Raw genomic sequence first — 19,256 nt, 5'->3', positions numbered from 1 at the left:
TTAGCATCCATTTATTCCCTCCTCCCGTCTTTTCCCTAATTTCAAGGGATGATAATGACTTTTCAGGGAGGAAGGAGGAATGGCTAACCGAGTCAGAGAGGGATTTACCTGTAGAACAAGGATGTAGGAGGGAAGGGGCTGCCAGAAAGGGGCAGCTCCACTGAAACTTGTCCCTGTGACATTTTCACAGTAGGGGTGTGAGACAGCACAGCACGAGGACTCCTTTCCTCCTCACCACAGGCAGCCAGGCTTTCAAAACCTGATGTTTCTTTAAAAAGTAGTCATCCCTCTCATGTCAAGCAATAAGCAACTGGGGAGCCTTATGCACAGTTAACTATTAGGAGATGGTGGTAAAGCAACAAAAGCAACTTGTTTCCTCCCCCCGGGCACACTAGTCCTTGAACCGACATGCTCACTGGAGACAAACAAGTTTTTCCTCACTTGGGAGATCTCATCCCAAATGCACATACCTAGTTCACAGGAGCAAATTCCCCTCTCAAAGATACTGGAGAATTAGGCTGCGAGAGAGACCTCCTGCTGCTTGCAACAGCTGTTACACAGGAGTGTGTACTATAAAGCTAATAACAACAGACATTTCTTAAAAGCCTGCACTCTGCTCAGATCCTAGGAAAAAGCAGCAGTACAATTAGGTAAGGTGCCATCTGGAAATTCCTGAAGTAACAATACATGTTGAGATCACGTCACACACCAGCAACACACATCGCCTTTACACAATACGCAACATGACTTGGTTTACCTTTAAGCAACCAATGCAGAAATATTTTGTGCTCAGGAAAGTATGATTTTATTAGAGTAAACAAGATGGGTTTCACAGTACCACTCGACAAGAGGCTGCGAAGTGCCTCCCTGCCTGCGAGAGCTGAACGTGAGCTATCACATTAAAACTGGAGATTTGCACTTCTCCCAAATTTGCCGCACGGCACCTCAGTTTCTACACCCACATACCAGGGTAATACAGCTTTCCCCAGTCTGCAGGCATGATTTATTGCTTAAGAGCTCTGAAACTTTGCCTACGGAAATGCAAAGTATCAGATGTGTAGAGGTTCATAACCTTGTCTCGCCTTCAATCCTTCCATGCCCATGTGTGTTCGCTCCACACTATCTGGGGCAGCTTCTCTTACCTGCTGTGGGGCACGTACACCCAGTCCCTCACACACTAAATCCCCCCACAGCACCTGAGTCACACAGTGACAGTGTCACTAATTCACCAAATCCTGTTCAGTGCCAGCCCCGGATCGATCGGTCCAACAGCTGAGATGAAGAACGGGCCGTGAACCAATCCCCCCTACATGGGAGCTGAAGCAAATCCTCTGCATTTAATACATCATTAGAAGTCACTGAGAGGAGCTCAAGAAAGGCAGGCACGGAGCTCTCGGAGCACGCTCGAGGTCCAGCGCCATGGAAGACTTCTCACACTCAAGTGTTTACAGGGTGCCAGGCTGCAGGAAGAAAATCTTTAGACAGCTGTATTAATTTACAGGTCAGCCCTTAATGGCTCTGTTCCTGAAGCAGAAGAAAACCCGCTGTGGATCCTGGTTAGCATCAGCGATCACTGGGTCTGCCCAGGTCCTGGAGAAATACCAGATGGAGAGACCTGGCAGCCTGCGGTCCTGGCCGTGGGCATCCTCCAGAGCTCTGCAGCCCTCCCAGCACCCATCAGGGGACACAGGTGGGGAGCTCATCCCTCACAGTCCATCCGGCTCTGAAGTCACATCCTCACGGCGATGCGATGGTTGCATAGTGAATAATCAGCACGTGAAGATTACCAGCCCCAATGTGCTTCCCCAGGAGTGCCAGATGAGCACTGCCCTGACCCCTGGGCTACAGCACCCAGGCACTGCTCATCCTTGTCTTCCAACAAGCAGCCTGCCCTGGCGAGTGGGAAAGGCAAGAAACTGTGAGAGGAGCAGAACATCATCTTTTCCAGTCCCACTGTGATGTCCCCAAAACACCAAGCTTGGCCACAAGCAGCTGGCGAAGGCTGGACGTGCCACCCCCACATCCACCAGAAGCAAGGGCTGCCAGGGCACAGCCGAGCGAGGGAAGTCCTGCGTGGGCAGGAGGCATCGCCCATCACACAGAGCCACACGAACAACGGCAGAGCACAGTGCACAAGGAGCGACACAGACCACCATCGCTTTGCACCACCATGCACCACTGAGGACAGGTGGCTGGGCTGAGGCTTCACGTGCTGCAACAGCTCCATGGGCCTCCCCGGCACCCTGTTTTCCACCCCATCACCTACACTGACCGTGCAGGCTGTACACTCTTTAGGACAACAGTTCTTTCCTTTGCACAGGTACCAAGCCCAGCACAGTGTGGCCCTGACCTCAAAAGCTGCAGTAATCCAAATAGCTTGTTGAAACAACAAGGATTAAAATGCAGCTAAAGTCTGCAAACTCCCAACAGGTCCTGCCTGCAGCAATATGCTCCAGGAGTCCCTTCATCACCTTTTGTGGCTGAGTGCTTTCCAGTTCACCTCCCACCCTGGTGCAGAACTAAGCCAAGTATCTTTCCCTGCTCAGAAAAATCAAGCCAGTTTCACACCTCACAGACCTGCTGCAAATCCACGTCTCTGGAAAACCAAACTTCACACTGAGTATTAATCCCTATTTAAAAGGGCAAAAGAAAATCAACAAGAGATTCAACTTTCTGACAAAGGTCTTCAATTTAAAACAGGGAGATCATGATAACAACAGGTTTGAATTAGCCTAAAAACACCAATTAGCCCAGAAAACACAGGCACCACTAACCAGCAGCAAGAACTATAAACCATTTATCACCAATGCCCCTTCCCAAGTTAAAGGACAAATCACAGTGCTCTCTGTCCAAGGCACAGGGCTGGCTGCTCTGCAGCCCCCAGAGCAGCGTTAAAAACACTCTATATGTGTTACATGCTCCAAATGGCAAGAGGAATGTGGGATCCCCACTCCAGATTCCCCAGCGTGGTTTTTGCTGCCATTAATAAAACGGGAAGCAAGAGCATCTTCCAGGTTCCCTCCGTGCCCCTGACTATCTGGATGAACTGTAGTTTCCTTTCAGGAAAGAGAAAGGAAAGGGGGGAGGGAAAAAGAGAAGCAGAAAGCTGAATTATCAGACAGAGGAAAAACTATCAGATTAAGGAAAAACAAAGAATAACAGGAAAAACTAAACAAACACACACACACCAAATCTTCATCCATTTACAGCAGCTAAACTCCTCCAGGTCCCTAACAAAACAGAGTTAAATGTAAACATTTGAGAGAAATATACCCATATATTATGCAGCCTTTTTAACACAAACTCTTGCTTAGGAGACAGAAATCATACTTCAGCTATATTTTACTTGCTGACCACATGCATATATACTCATTTAACTCTACAGTGCTCTGCTTGCCTAGCCAGTTAAACTAAAAGGAAGAGCGTGACTTAACGGGAGCTGGCTTAAATTATCTTTATACCAAGGCCTGAATAAACATTTTGCCTTTGAGATCAATCCACATATCCAACTGTTCCTGCTACGGAAGGTTTCATTAGGTCCCTTGCTGCTGACTGGCGATCCACATGCCTGCCTCCACCAGCAATGCACACGCTTTGATGCAATCCATCTGACTAAACAAAACCAAACAAAAAAATCCCAAGTTTCTTGCTAAAGTAGCAATGATGCACTTACCAGCATCCAGGCAAGCTCCTTCACTAACACGCTTCCCTCTCCAGCAGATTGAATTTGGAATAAGGTCCAGGAGCAAGAGAGAACTGAAAACTGACCAAAACAAGCTTCCAAAACAAGAAAGGAAGGGGGAAGGGGGTTGGGAACCCACAACCTTACTACAGGAATTCAAATCCTGCTTCTACCAGACCCTGAGTCACCTCCCCTCCCTTCCAATAGATCAGAGCAATGGGTAAACATTTCCAAATATGGAGATCAAAACTCCAAAGGATGTCAAAAAAAAAAAAAAAATCACCCTTCTCTCCCTGGCTTTGGCACAGGGATGACTTGCCCCTCTGGAGCTCGAGCTGAACACATTGCTGTTGCTGACCCACGGACAGCCACGACACAAAGCCATGCGTCGCTGTATTGACCTGCACGTCAGTGGCTCCTGGCTCAGTGGGTGACACTGCATCTCTGTCCCCTCCCAGGGATGCCCAGGGAGATGCCACAAGGCAGTTCCAAGAGCCATCATCCTTTACCCCCTACAGCAAGGGTGTCAAACTCATTTTCACCGGGGTCCACATCAACCTTGCAGTTGCCTTCAAATGTAACTACTACATTTATACAGTCCTAAAATTACATTTGGCCCTTTGAAGGCAACCACGAGGCTGATGTGTCCCCTGGTGAAAATGAGTTTGACACCCCTGCTCTACAGCAAACCTTCCTCTCATCCCTCTACTTATCAGCAGAAACCTCCCAGAACTATTTTTTGGAGTGCTATTTGAAGGCAAACAGGCAAATTTCAGCTGTGTCTATAGTGACACTAGCTCAGCAGCAGAAAAAGCAAGACTCAGCCATCAGTCCCACAAGAGAGGTCTTGCTGCTAGGTCCCACACTGGCTGCTCACCTGGAACAGGGAAAGATTCCCTGACCTGCTCATCGAGCTGGTGCTTTGCAAAAAGCTTGTATTTGATTTTGCTTCCCAACATGTAAAAGATACGTCTGTAGAAAGGAACACACTGCTTGGACAAGGCAAGATGTCCCTACAGGGACAAGGAGCCCAGGATGGCAGCATTCTTCAGCCCCTTGCTTAGACACACAACGCAGCACCCCCTGGCATCACCCAGCCACCCCACACCCGGGACAGGGGCTAGAGAATCAATGCTTAAGCCCATACAGCAAATTCAGGAGGCAGAACGGTTATTCTTAAGGGGCACAACTGCCCCTGCAGAGCCTGTCTGCAGACAGGAGCAATATACCCATCCCACAGGCATCGCTCCTTGGCTGCAGCAGCTGACCTGCGGGCAGCAAGGAGGTGACTACGCCTGCCAGCGGGGGACAACGGCCTCCTGGTAGCTGCAGCCATCAGCTCCAGGAGCAGGCAGCCTCTCAGGAATGTGCAAATCAGGAGGTTTTCAAGGGGAACAGGCTGCCCATGCATCCAACCAGACCAGAGTGATTCCCCAGCACCACCCACAAGATGCTATTGAATTTATAGAGAAGGAATTCCAGAGCTGACTCTGCCCATGTATGGCCAAAACAAACCGTAAAAAAGTGACATCACAGTACATCTGGCTTTCACTGGTACTGAAGCACAAGCTTCAGGAGGAGTCAATATCCTGCAGTGACAGAGGCTGTACAGTTACCTCCAGTTACCAGGCAGAGGTCAGGGGCCCATGGCAGCGTGAGTTTAGCCCCTGATGTCACAGGTGACAGAAAACACGTAAATCTTTGCTTTAGAAGAAAACAAATCTTTCTGCCTTTTTGAATAAGAACCACTTTTATCTTAGTGATCCACCACTACCATTGCAAAATTAAATCTTGCCAGGCAGCACCAGCACATGTCCATTACACTGGTAGTCATAAAGGCAGCTTTAAAGAACCAACAGTCCAAGTGACACTAAGTGGTACACAAGGACAACGTCAATACTGCGCAGGCTAGGACTAACTCTCAGTGTGCAGCTGATCAATTATTTGTCTAAAAACTTGTTAAAACCTCCCCCAGAGCCATGCACCCCAGCCGGCAGCCAGGCCACCAGGAGCATTGTCCATGGTCAGAAACAGAGATGCTCTGAGCACAGTGGTAGGAGATGCTCCAAAACCGTGGCAAGAAGGGTCAAGGTTTTACAAACTCTGGCTCAGTTTTCCAGCACTTTGCAGAAAACAATTCCCAAGGTATTGCTCTTTGCAAGGACAAACAGCAGGATGAAGTAAGGAACAAGGTAAGTCAATGAAGGGATCAAAAGCGTGGAGGAGGAACACCTGGAACAGAAGAAACCCCATCCCAGGCACACACCAGCCCTTGCTGCTCTGGGATCCCACAGCACAAACAGATCAGGGTTCTCCTTAATGGTTAAATGCCACTGCCTCGCCTGCCCTGCCAGTGAGGGAAATATTAGCTGTGTCAGCTTGAGAGGCAAAGGGCTTACCGAACCAGAGAGGAATGCAGGCGGCAGTGGCACAGGCGGTGGGGACAGGGAAATGAAACCCGGGGGAACATGGGCTGCTCGCACTGCCCCTGCACAAGGGTCAGGCAGGGTACGTTTTACGTCTCCTGGAGATGAAACCTGGGACTAACAGCTTCGTGACCTTAGAAGGACTCCCATGCTAGACATGAATATAGCTGTTAGAGGGGCTGGGAGGTCAGGGGCCTGAGGACAAGCCATTTCCCAGTTCCTGGCAAGCAGCCCGGTGCTGCTTTTCAATAAGCACAAGTCGTACCCGTCAGACCGGGAACAAGCATGAATCTCCTGCGAGCAGGATTTGCTAATCAGAGACCCACCATGTGGCGATTCCCCAGCTTCACATTCCTGGGGATGGGGATCTCCCCTTGGTTTCCCAGCTGAAATGGCATTATACCCTCTCCCTTGCTACGGTATTCGTTTTAAACAGCAGTACCTAAGGATAAGCTGGGGCTCAGTGCCTCAGATTTAGAGCACCATCCGCCCCAAATGACACACAGGAGAGAAACTAGAGGGATAGACACATCCATGGTCCAACCACAACCTAACCAGGAGCTCCTGGCTACGTGGCACAAACAAGTCCCTCTCCTTGCCACAGTCCTGACTCTGGAAAGTAAAGGCTCAGGGGCTGAGAATAAAATCCACCTCAAGCCTCCTGCACAGCAGTACAGATCATTATCAATCAGCCACCGGGTCAGGCGTGGCTAATTTCATTTAGATGACATTACATAAGTAGGATGGCTGAGAATATTTGATTCATGAAAACATCTTGAAGGGGCATAGAGCACAACTTGTGTGGCATACAGAACACATGGACTGCTGCAGCGTCACGGGAACACAGACAGCAAGGATCAGGAATGCTCATATACACACATGCCCAACTATATACACACACGCCTCTTCCCCCAACATGCACAAAAGCAGACGTGGGATTTGGAAGCTCAAGTCCTGTGCAGCCAAAAGTTAGCACAAATGTTTGTGACAGTTCCACTCTGCAGGCAAAGGCAAAAACCGGGTGCAGAGGAATAAATATAGAAAGAAGTCAGGCAGGCAAAGCAGGTGCTGGCTTGTAAAACCTTGGCCAGAAAGGCTCCCCAGGAGGTTGAATCTGGTAGTTGTGCAACAGCTCCACAGAAAGACAGAAGAGATGGAAAAAGAAAAAAAGAGAAAATGAATGCATATGCATTATTTTATGGCCACATATAGTACATACAGACGTTTGGTATATACACCCCCAAGCTCTCATATGCCACCATATAGCATATACTACTATGCATTGTGCATCTTTGTTTCCATGTGCTTAGATTTGTACAGCATATGTGTGTGTGTATATATATATATATATGTATTGTGCATTTCTCATGCGTGCATTCATCATTACCCCCCACAACACCTATCTGTGCATGCTATCACACCCCACAGAGCACATCTAAAGCCACAGTCTGGGACAACTTCTGAACACTTGCAGCATCTCGCTGCTAAGCTCTTCCCCGCCAAAGCCTCTGAGTGCAAGCACCACCAGGGAATCACCAGTTTGTCTTATATTTTCCAGTGATCCCATCCCCACACACACTCTCCACACTCCATTAGGAGAGGAATTCATCTCTTTGTAGAGAATCATGAACAAAGTGCCACTGTCAGAAAAGCCACAGATCCCTCTGAGAAGTTGCCCCTTGCGCCTGTGAAACGTGTTTACGTACCAGTTCTCACGCTGCACAGCCTGGCTGGTGGGATGAACTCAGAGTAGGGCTTCTGGAGACACGTGGGGCTCTGCTAGAGTCACGACTTTGGGTTTCTTTCCCAGCCCTGTGAAGAGAGAGAAATAGCCATGTGATGCATGCCGGATGGGCCTCCCAACAGCTCATTTCCAAAACTTGCAGTTTAACCCACACAGCTTCTGGAAAACACAGTGTTTTCCTCCCTAGCTTTCTTAGGCAGAAGCCTCCATACTCTTGGACTCATTTCGGCACCCCCCAAAAGCAAGCATCACCAACTGGACCAACACCAGCTGGCAGCTGCCACAGCTTGACCAACAACTTGCACCTCCTCAAGCCACAGCTCCTTTACTGCTCTTAATGTCCTTGAGAAGGGGTAGGTAAAAGGAGACTGTAAAAGAGGCATAAAACAAGAGAACAAGGTGAATCTATCACTCATCTCTGTGACCTCTGGCACAGTGAAGGAGCTGGGAGGCATCATTTAATTTGGTTTGAAGCTCATGAGATTTACCATCACCATGACCAGAGCTACACCGCCGTCCTGTTCACCCCGTCCTCCACCTTGGCACAGCCTTTTCTCTGAGGAGCTCTGCCCAACTCCCATCAGAGACTGCCTCGCTCTTTCCTGTAGCTGCAAAGCAGACACGACCCTTTCTTGAAGCGACCAACCAGGTGCAGTTTGTCCCCTCTGCAGGAGATGAAGGTAGAGCAGCAGAGACAGCCGGGCCACACGACGGCCGTCTCGCATGTGACATGCCAGGACACGGCACTGAGTGCATCCCATGGAGACGGGCGGCATCTGAATCGTACACTCCTTCCTGCTAGCATCCCGTCCAAGCCGCATCCCGGACACTCTGACAGCCCTATCTCTGCTCATGACAAGCATTGGCTTGCCTTGTCATTGCTGCTCAGCAGAGAAAGTTACTATTATTTGCTGTTGTAATGATGGAAAGGCTCAGTTCAGGCTTACATTTGTTGTACCTGTGCTGTTCATGAGGGTACATGCAAGCCCACAAGACTACAACCAATGTGCAGCAAGATGCAAAAAAGTGCTGGCAGTTCACAGCCCGTGTTCCTCCTCCCTGTCACCCGGTGGGACATCTTCCTGCCCCTGGCAGCATCATTTGTCCTTCACCCCACACCCGATGCTATAGCAGCCAGGAGAGCGACAGGGCTCTCACCTCTGCCGAACACTGGTAGATCTCCATTGTGCCAACACCACAAGAGCATGATGAGGTCCATCCTGGCCAAGGAGGCACCTTCCCAGCTCAGTCTCTGCAGTAGCACACAGCCCTGGCTTCCCACAGGGCTGGACAGGTATAAAAGTCCCCAGGACCTTCAACTCGCCCCTCAGGTGTGACGAGGAGAAATTCAACGGGAGATCACAATGGCTTCTCCCACTCACTGCAGGCTTGGGATGAAGATGAGTAACTGCAGGGTTTTATTGCCGCTGAACTTAGCCAAAGAGCAATTTCTCGCCATCCATCACGGAGGAGACAAGTACAAGCAAATATTATGGTTATGCATGTTTATTTTTCATTTTAAAATGATGTAGAGTTATATACAATTTAGGTCCTTCCCACAGGTTCCTGGCAAAATGCCCTTCAGTCTTATCTGCAAAAGCAGAAGACAACAACATTCCCCTCTGGTTCCAACACCATTTCAATTCAACCCACAACAGCACCTCCGGGAGCTCCAGGTAAGACAATATTTCTTGGGACCCAACCTGTGTTTAGAAGATCCTGGCTCAGGCTTGTCTTTCACCGAGTTTAATTCAAGAAGCGTTTACAAGATCAGTTATAGGATTTGGCTAGTTGAACTGCATCTGCCTGGCTCTACTTTTTATGCCAGCTGTCCCCATCACCTTGTGACTGGGGTTCCTGCAGTAAGAAGAGCAGGAGCCCACATGCCCTCCCCAAGCCACCCAGTTGAAACCTGCTGTGAAACCTCCTCCCCAGCAGCCAGTGGGGCCCAGCATGGTCCCAGAGGGACAGCAACCCACTGTTGCACAGGCATGTGGTCCCTCCCGGTCACACATCCACTGCTGGGCAGGACAGGAACAGCTCAACTGGTCACAGCAACATGCATCTGACATGGTCTCTCAAACTACTCCATTTGTGACCCCATTTCTTTAGCACAAGGCTGCAAAACTCAGTCTGGGTCTTTGAGCATGGAAATACCCAGAAATACTCAATAGAGGACATACCCAAGGTGCCAGAAGAGCTGCACATCTGCTGCATGACAAGACATCAAACCATGATACCAGCACTAAATCAGAGATCTTCAAGACATGATCTCAACAAGCATTTCTTGTTGGGAAGTATTTCTCAAGACTTGAGGTCCCCAAAGCCCAAGATCAGCACAGCTCCTCTCAGTTGCCTGTACGCATCCCTCAGCAAGGAGGGCCACCAGAGCCTTGCACCAAAGAGGACTACATGGAGGCTTACCAAAGCAATGCCTTAATCACATCGGCTCTGTTGGGGAAGCAGGCAAGAGATACAGATCTTGAGAGACAAAAACAAGTCCCAACAAAGGGCCTGCCCCTCGCAGCCACACTCATTCCTGCTTTGGCTCAGGTAGGACAAGACAAATGAGTGCAGATGTACCCAAATCACTGCAATCTATCCCAGCACAAGTCTTTCCCTCACTGAAGTCCTTGGAGGAATACATGCAAGGACCATCCCTATGGAGCCACCTCTGTGTTTCATCCAACCCCCAATAACCTTTACATGGAATATCCAGGTGCTTTCACAACAGAAACAGTAATAAAGGGCAGACTTTTAGCTCTAGAAAACTGAGGTCCTCCTAGCTCAGATACACAACAGATGCTCAGTGCACAGCTAATTCCCATTTTCATCTTGCAACAAGACTTCCCAGCTTTCCAGCATCATCCTGCAAGAGATAACAGTGGGAAAGCCTCTTCGGTGACACAGCTTTACCCTGCCGAGCTCCCATCTGGCATAACTCAGTCCAACTCTTGTGCCTCCAGATCACCAAGACTTCAGAGTCTATATACACCTACTCATGCACATCTGCAGCTTCATTTTTACGCTTAACACAATACAGACTACGTATTTAAATGCACTATTTCAAGAGGCAATGTATCATTTAAAAGCAGCTTAAAGCAAATGCCCAGACAGCAGGAATCAGCTATCACAGCCAAAGCCTTAAGCAGAGCCTGTGAACAAAGTATTAGAACACATATTTACCAAAACAGCATAGCTTTTGCAGAAGAGTTTTTTCATTTCTTTTTTTCCAACTAGTCATATTCAAGGTACAGTTCATAAAAGGCAAAAAATGTGAATAGAAGTTTAAAAAGCCATTCCAAACTGAAAGGAAAATAAGGTGGGAGGCTGAGATCTATGAAATCTAAAATGCTTAAAGACGTGATGATCAGAAACAGTCCGTTCACTCGCTGGCTAATAAGCAAGGTTTCCTGTTTGCAGATTTAAATCTAAAAACAAGAGTTTACAACGCTTCAATTTAAACATCAATCATTTTTTAAGGTTTGATCTTTCTTACATTGTCCAATTGAGAGTTTAAAACATCCACAAGAATTCCAAGTTCCAGAGAAGTGCAGTCAGCACTTTCAACAAATAAAGGCATCCCTAGCTTAACTTCACAGTGGTCACTTAGAAATTGAAGTAGCCAGACTCCCCAGCCCCTTTAAAAGGAAATTTTACCTATGAAAATAACTTCAGCAAGTGCTAATTACATTTCTCACATAACAGTCTGGTTGACTGGCATCTGTTTTTCTGACTGTTGAAAAGTTGCATTCACTATTAAATCTTCTTTACACTTCAAAGTGTTACCAATACTCAGAGTTGCCTCTTTTTCAATTGGTATGGCTATACTTGTAGAATCCCAAGCACGAACACCAGTTAAACTGGGATAAAGCAGCCTCATGCTGGGATCCTTCTTCCCCATTCCTTCTCAGAGCAGATGGCTCAGTCTGACCGTCACAAGGGAAATTCTTTTAACCGTTCCAGTCACCAATTTTAAGCGCAGACAAGCTCCCAGCTACTCAGCCATCGGGTCTCTCCTGGATGATTGGCAGGTGTGCGCCCAGGTCCCCAGATGACAACCCCATTCAATCTGACCTTTTCATTTTAAATGAAAAACACTTAAAAGCCTGCCCTGTTCTGACATATGTATTTTTATGTCTTCCCCACACTGTGCCAATATATCTGTTATTTGCTGGCCAAAGTCCCCAAACTCAGAAACCTCATGTTATCTACTCCACTGACAGAGCCTGGATCCTCAGCTGTTCTGGCCACCACCAGCACTGAGGGAACTGTCTGAGGGCTCCACGTCTTCATGCATAGGAAAATCAGATCCTTTATATGCAAAGCACAATTCAGAGTCCAATTCTGACTTAAAATTCAACTTATATGCACGGGTAGCCTTATACTTGAACACAGCTGCCTGGAGACATGGACTGATCTTGCTGTCCCGGGACACTGATGCCTGTAGGATCTGGCCCTAACTAACAGCTTTGTTTACTTCTGTGCATCTCAGATTTCATTTATTTAACTGCTTGATTCAAAAGTACACTGCTGAAGTTATCTAATAAAAAGATCGCACAAGATAACAGGAGCTGGAGACGCATTTCCTCCACTCTGCTGCCAGCAGAGGCACCTGCTCTGGGAGTCACCAATGCAAACAGCAACAGCCAATACACCCGGCCGCTGCCTTTTGGGAGGCCAGATCCTGCACTGGTGTAAAGCAGTGATTATGTGAATGGTGAGTTTCAATCTGCAAGGAAACACACACCCCCTCCTTTATCATACTCAGCCTGGAGCTGCTTTCAAATCCGCCGCAACCGCACGTGTCAAAATTAGCCGTAACGGGACTTATCGCTTCCGAACTCCTGGTCCAGCCCTCGTGCTGGAGGAAGGCTGATGCTGGCCACAGCACAGACCATCAGCTCCGGTGGGGAAAATTAGCTCCAATTCACTGGCAGCCCCTGCACACTGCATTAAAGCATTGCTCCCTGGGAGCCCCGGGGTGCTGCGGCAGTGGCACATCTGGCTTCAGATCCATGGGATTCATTTTTATCTTTGCTGCCACACATGATTTTCAGGCTTGGTTCAGAGTTCATAAAATTAGATTAAAACAAAAGAAAAAAAGGAGCGAAGAGGTAGCAGAAGGAGAGACCGCTCCAGCACGCTCCTTCAGGCACAGCAGCACCAAAGTGATGAGATCCAGCTTGCACCAAAGTGATGAGATCCAGCTTCCATGGGCAGAGATTGATGTACTGTAACAAACAAAACAATTATGTGGGGCAGGTCGTGTTATATTTAAGCAGTGTCCAAGGAAGCTGTGAGACAGCCCTACCTAGAGCACTACAGGGACCAGGAGCCACCCCACCATCTCTCAGCCAAAGCCACTGGGCAATGGTTGGGGACTAACCCATCAGCCGCACCAATCATGTCATAACTCTGTTATTTCAAACACATGAGGTCAGCTATCACAGAAAAGAAGGGTGTCTAAGGAACGAGAGGAATCAGCACACCTATGCCAGAAAGGCCGTGTGTCCCTTGCTGAAGCGACCTTTCAGCAGCTCCCCATCACTGCCAGTGATTTATGTGTCTGTAATTCACACCAGGACTGGACCCTGTATTTTCAAGTACAGACTACCAGCCTCACACTGTTCACACTCCCTCAGTCTACTGGAAATGCAAGATTTTCAAAACAGCCTCATTTATATATTTTTTTTAATAGTTTCCACCCCCCACGCCCCCCCATTTGCTGTCTGCATTTCACCAAGCCTGGTCAGACAGATCTGGAGCAAGAGGGGAGCAGTTTCACTTTCTCACTCAAATGCACCCGGGCTCCTTGATCACAGATGGGTAACTGATTTCACTTTCAAGCTCTCATGCAGCATCAGAGCCTGGATTTCAAATAAAGGCTAATATTTTGCAATTCAAAACAAAAATAGTAATTTCCCCACCAGGAACCATCCTCATCAGGCAGCACCAACAGAATACTGCTCTAACGTGCTCCCCACATCTTAAGATGTTTGGTCAAAAAAAATTAGACCAACAGTGATCAAGAGCACAAGGAAGCAGCGGACAAATACTATTCCCCAAGGCACCAGGGTCAGGAAGGCACCTAGCTCTCCCCATTCCCAGCCCAGGGTCTCCAACACCTTTAGGCTGAAATCTCCTAGAGCAGAGATCACATTGTTGCGCACATTGGTTGAAGTCTAATAGTTTTATAGTACAGGATGATTATTTTGGTTTCAAATGGCCAAAATTTGAAGGCAAAGGTCACCTTCTCCCAGGCTTGCTTGGATGCCACCATAACGAAACCCTTGGCACCATGGCAGGCTCTCTTATCGCTCTTTTAAACACATTTGTAAATGAAACTTAAAATTTACAGCCTATGTGACCGGACAGTCTGTGTTCAAATCTTCTGTTTTATCCTGTTTTGGCCAGATCATTTGAAAATAGCAACAAATACCTGGCAACTAACTGGATTCCCCATTCCTGTGCCCACTTGGTCAGGCTAGGTATTTTTGAAAGCGTTATAATCCATTGTGATGTTTAAAAAAAGCACAGTCAGACAGGACCAGTAAATCTCTCTGGTTAGAAATGTCTGTCCTTTCCTTCCTCTTATCTCCAAGGATGACCAAGCATTAGCTATATTCTTTCAGGTTTATACCTTAATAGCAACTGTCCCAGCTTCAGTCTTGGAACAAATACTTTCAGGTGGGATGAGCAACAAGGGGACTTAAACACCTGTATTTAAAAAAACAACAAGTTTCTCAGTGTAGTTCTAAACAGCTAGATTGAGAGGCCAAAGAAGAGTATTCCTTCAAAACCAGAATAAGCCCTGATGGGGCAGACAGGCCCAGGTTCACATGGAAATCTGCCACTCAGCCAGCAGAGTGGAGCGGCCTCACTGCCGACTGCTTCTCATGAAAACATTCTTGTTTGCAACAAAAGTTGTTCCCATCACAAATAGAAGTAGAATGATATAAAACACTAAACTTTTTTTCCTTTACAAAACTAGAAATGACTTTCAAGCTGATGCTTTGCACAGAAAATTCCATTTCGAGAAAGGAACCATGTATACCAAATATAGATAAAAAATTCTGGAGTGATTCTGACAAGCCCTAATAACTGCTCTCACTACATTGCAAAACTAGGACCATGAATGCCTGTGGGTGTGTCAGCCTTCTGAACTAGAAAGTACCATTACTTCCATCATATATGGAGAATGAGACATACAGAAAACACATTAAAAAAGCTGTTTTAGTTCCCAAATTGCCCCAAATTCAGCTGGAAGCCACAGTCCTCGTTGAATTTGGCCCTTATCAACAAATGAAATAAACAAACAGCAGGGTCAGTGTTTTATGCTTTTAGTCCATGGGACAGGGACACTGGCCTGCCACCACAGAGCCCCCGCTCCCCGGCGGGGATGGGACGATGCTGAGGATGACACATGCTGTCACCTTCACAAAGAGCCACCCGACCTCCACTGCACACAAAGCTGCTGCCCCTCTTGGTCCCCAAAGGACACCTGAACATCACTGCCACCACCCCTGGGGTGCACAAGCCTCAGCCTGGCACTAATAACTAGGAAAAAGGGGATGGAGAGGGTCTCCAGTGTACACAGCAGCACGACAATGGGAAAGAAAGGAGATCCTAATCCCCCTCGTGCCATTTGCCCAGCACCCACCCCTATACAGGCTCTTGTCCTCCCAGCTGATGCTTCAGCTCAAGCAACAGGAAGGAGGCAGAGCTTGAACATCCTTCCATCACCTGGCACAGGATGCCCAGCCATGCAGAATTCCACAGGAATTCAGAGGATTATCCTCCCCTAAAAGAAGCTTAATTAACTGCCTGTAAAAGGGCATTGTGATTTATCACACAACTTCTTTCAGCACAGTAAATTCAAGTATCATATTGTCTTTCCTTAAAAATTACAGATAGCAAGTCTTTAGCCCCTGTGTTCCATTTTTTCTTGACCTGGAAAAGTATATACACTGGATTTGCACTGCATTTACCTTATCTTTTGCCTAGCACCAACAGTGACTACAACGGTGCACCCCCAGACCTGTATGATTTGGTTCACTTCAACTGCATTCCTGTTTCTCTGTGGCAAGAAACAGGCTTTTGGTTCGCAGAATGGCAAAGTTACCAATTAAACATCCTCAGCAGCCTTACGGGACCACATCCGTACTCACAGGGAGAGACCACACTTCTTCCCATGTACCCGATGGTTTCTCAGCACAAAATTTTACTGGCTACTAATTCTCTGTGTTCTTTCCAAGAGTTTGCCACATCATATCCTCCAGCCTGCTGCACCTGAGTACTGTATTTTGGAAGAGTATATGCCTATTTGTTTAAAATATTAGCTAGTGTGTGGGCGCAACATCACACCAAAGGCACAAAACACTTCAGACCAATAAACATCTCACTGGTGTGATTCACAGGAGCAACTAACAGCGTAACACCACCATCATACCTGTCCTCACCTCCTCCTACCCTGCCATACTGAGCTTGTCAGCAGGAATTTTGTTGCCAGCACTTATGTTATCAAGCTAAGCGGTTTTATTTTTTTTTTTCACTTGGTGATGGGGAAAAACAGAAAGGAACTGCAGAAGGTTTTGGAGACAAAGATCTCTCCAGGACATGCCAGATGATACTTTCAAATTTTACTTGGCACAACATCACAGAAGCCAGCATCCAACATGCAAGCAAGACCAGCTCCATGCCAGCCATCAGCCAGGATCAAGGAGCACTAGTGACGGCAGTCAAGAAGAATGAAGGAGGAAAGAGAGAGACAGCCTAATGCTGCACCTGGCACAAGAGGCACAGCTACATGTCTGGTCTCCACCCAGGAAGAAAACACAGAGAATAAAATAAGGGGGGGATCTCTATGAGCAACCATGTCTCAGAGAGCAGTGGCCTTGCCAAGCCAGCACTTGCCAAGACTGACCACGCATCAGTACACGAGATACCACACTTGGCCTTCAGCCTAGAAACAGGAGACACACGTGGGAGGCTGCGTGGGAAGAGGTGGCAAGTGAAGACCATGTCCTATCAACTCTGCAATCTGCACCATGTACATAGAAGCTCGCAGAACCCTTGCATAAGCCATTTGCCTGTAGTCACCATGTATCTAGTTACAACCCCCAGAAACACAGATGATTCGATCACCAAGTCTTTATCAGCATTCACGGAGACCAGAGAAGGTCAAGAGAACCATCATCCAGGAACAGAGGACAAGTACAGTGAGCTCAATGGGAACTTGACAGGCCAAGAATGACTGCAGTCACAGAGGACCAAGAAGGGCTCACTCACATCACCCTCTTTTTCTGAGGCTCTCAAAGATGACCAAACCTCTGACCTTTGATTAAACCACACTACTCTCAGAAGAGGGGGCAGCCTAGGGGCTCAGAGACTCAATAAGAAACTATTATCTCAAGGTCATGGGCTCATATACTCTTCAAGTTCTTTTTTTCTTAGTCAATTAAAACAGGGGACTCAATCTGCATTAAAAAAGTGTTACTAAGGGCACAGTCATACAGCTCCATGAAATGGGCAGATTAAGGAAATCTGCTGCTCTGCTGCTCCTTGCAAGTCCCACAGGAGAGCACATCTACTTTGGGAACACTCCCTGCACAAAGTGAACACAATCCACTTTTGCTCCCAGGGTAGCAAAGCAGAGGAGGGGTCTGCAGGCATCAACAGCCCCCAACAGCAGCTTGGGCATATCCCCATAAAAAGCATTAGAGATGGAGCTCATCTTGCCCCAGGCTCTGGGCCTGGAAGACTTCTACCCATCCCTACACCACTGCTTTGAGAGGAGACATGTTCAGTTGGTGACCACTGCCCAGACAGCTGTTCCTCCAACACCAGCTGCTGCTCAGGGGCCAAAGCCCCACCATGAGGTCATGGTGGGGATAAGTAGCAAGACCAGAGACGTCCTTCTGCCTTTGTACGCACAGAGCAAACACCATCCACAGGGCTCCAGCCCTTGCTGCCCAGGAGCCCGACCACTTTGGACTGGACACCTTCCAGCCTTCAACCTAGCGGTGACATGAGACAGTCCCTCTGAAAGAGCACTTGCATGGAAACTTAGGACCAGCTGATGGCAGGAATTAGTCTGCCCTCCTGCTGCTGCAGACCCAGCCCTGATGGTGACAGAAACGTGACAAATGCAGAGGTCAGGCAAATGGGGAGGAGAAAGGACACCTTCCACTAACATCACCAGATGCAGAACACCACATGAATCAAAGTTATTGTATACCTGAAACCAATTACTGATAGAAACCAAACTATTTAAGAACTCCAGCTGCTGCCTTCAGGATTCCTGGTAGTGAGCACAGACACAGTAAAAACCTATTTTGTTGTTGCTGGTTTTTAACCCATGAAGTCAGAGTAAAAATGTGCTCCTGCACCCGGGCTACACACACTTTCCTCTGTCACCTTTAGTGGCTTCCCATCAAGAAAACACATACTCTTCCCCAAATGCAACTATTACGCTTCATAAGTTTTTTGATAACTCCATGCTTTTCCTACATTTACCCTTTGGTCCAACAGCAGAGAGAGGATTCAAGCATAAACTTGAATAAACTCTGTGCACCAGTATGGAGCTGCTGGCCCTGCCAGGGCCCTCCCATGCATTGTAGCCAGTGCAAGGGTAACGAGGCAAAACGGACGGGTTTGGAAACAAAAGTGAAGCAAGCAGAGTTTTCTTCCGTTCACCAAAGATGGTAATTATTTTGGAGAGAATTGCATATCCTTTTGGCTTTTAATTAGTGGCAAACCAAGTCAAGCTCAGCTCATATAAGTAAGAAACTATTAGAGTCTGTGGATCTGCAGCCAAGGAAAACAAATCTGTACCGGTCCTTCATCCCCAGAATAACTTCTGATTGTCAAGCACAGCTAGAAGGGAATGAGTGGCTGCTTCTGCAAGCTCCTCGCTCAATTAAACTAATGCAGACAAAAAGGCCAAGCAGCAGGCAGCACCGGGCAAGTCAGACGGCTGCACTTGGCACATGTGGAACAACCGCAGCAGGTTCAGAGGGACAAGGGAGAGGAAGAGCGGTCCACAGCCCCTGTCATAGCAGAAGACACCCAAGGCTTCTCCTTGAGATGCTGAATGGCAAAAACTGGTGGGGTCTGTGCCCCAAGGAGACTTCAGGAAGCTTTAACTGAGAATACAGAAGCACATCCTGATATCCTGAGCTGCCATCTGTATTCAACAGAGACAGATCAATATTCAAGTGCAGAAACATCTACGAAAAGTCTTTGATTTATTAGTAATCCAGAAGTGCCACCCCCTCCACTCAGCAGCTTTATAATAACTCTGCCTGAAAAACCGGGACAGCCAACAAGACAGAGAACAAAACAGAGACTGGGATAAACACGTACAATCCTTGGCCCTTCAAAAGCAAGAAAAAGGAGAATC

General features: G+C 47.6%; 1 protein-coding gene across 37 annotated transcripts in view; it reads right to left on the bottom strand.

Annotated features, from left to right (window-relative positions):
• The window catches only part of LPP (LIM domain containing preferred translocation partner in lipoma), a 397,232-nt gene that overhangs the window by 310,773 nt on the left and 67,203 nt on the right, over positions 1-19,256 (bottom strand). For 27 of the 37 annotated variants that reach the window (XM_065073609.1, XM_065073577.1, XM_065073576.1 and 24 more), the window contains one exon: positions 7,815-7,920. The gene's annotated coding sequence lies outside the window, so the exon portion shown is untranslated. The other 10 variants (XM_065073592.1, XM_065073595.1, XM_065073600.1 and 7 more) reach the window with 3 other exon arrangements.

This window comes from Columba livia, chromosome 9, assembly GCF_036013475.1.
Source record: "Columba livia isolate bColLiv1 breed racing homer chromosome 9, bColLiv1.pat.W.v2, whole genome shotgun sequence".
Classification (NCBI taxonomy): domain Eukaryota; kingdom Metazoa; phylum Chordata; class Aves; order Columbiformes; family Columbidae; genus Columba; species Columba livia.
Note: the sequence above shows the minus strand (reverse complement) of the source record. Positions and strands in the feature narration are given on the sequence as shown.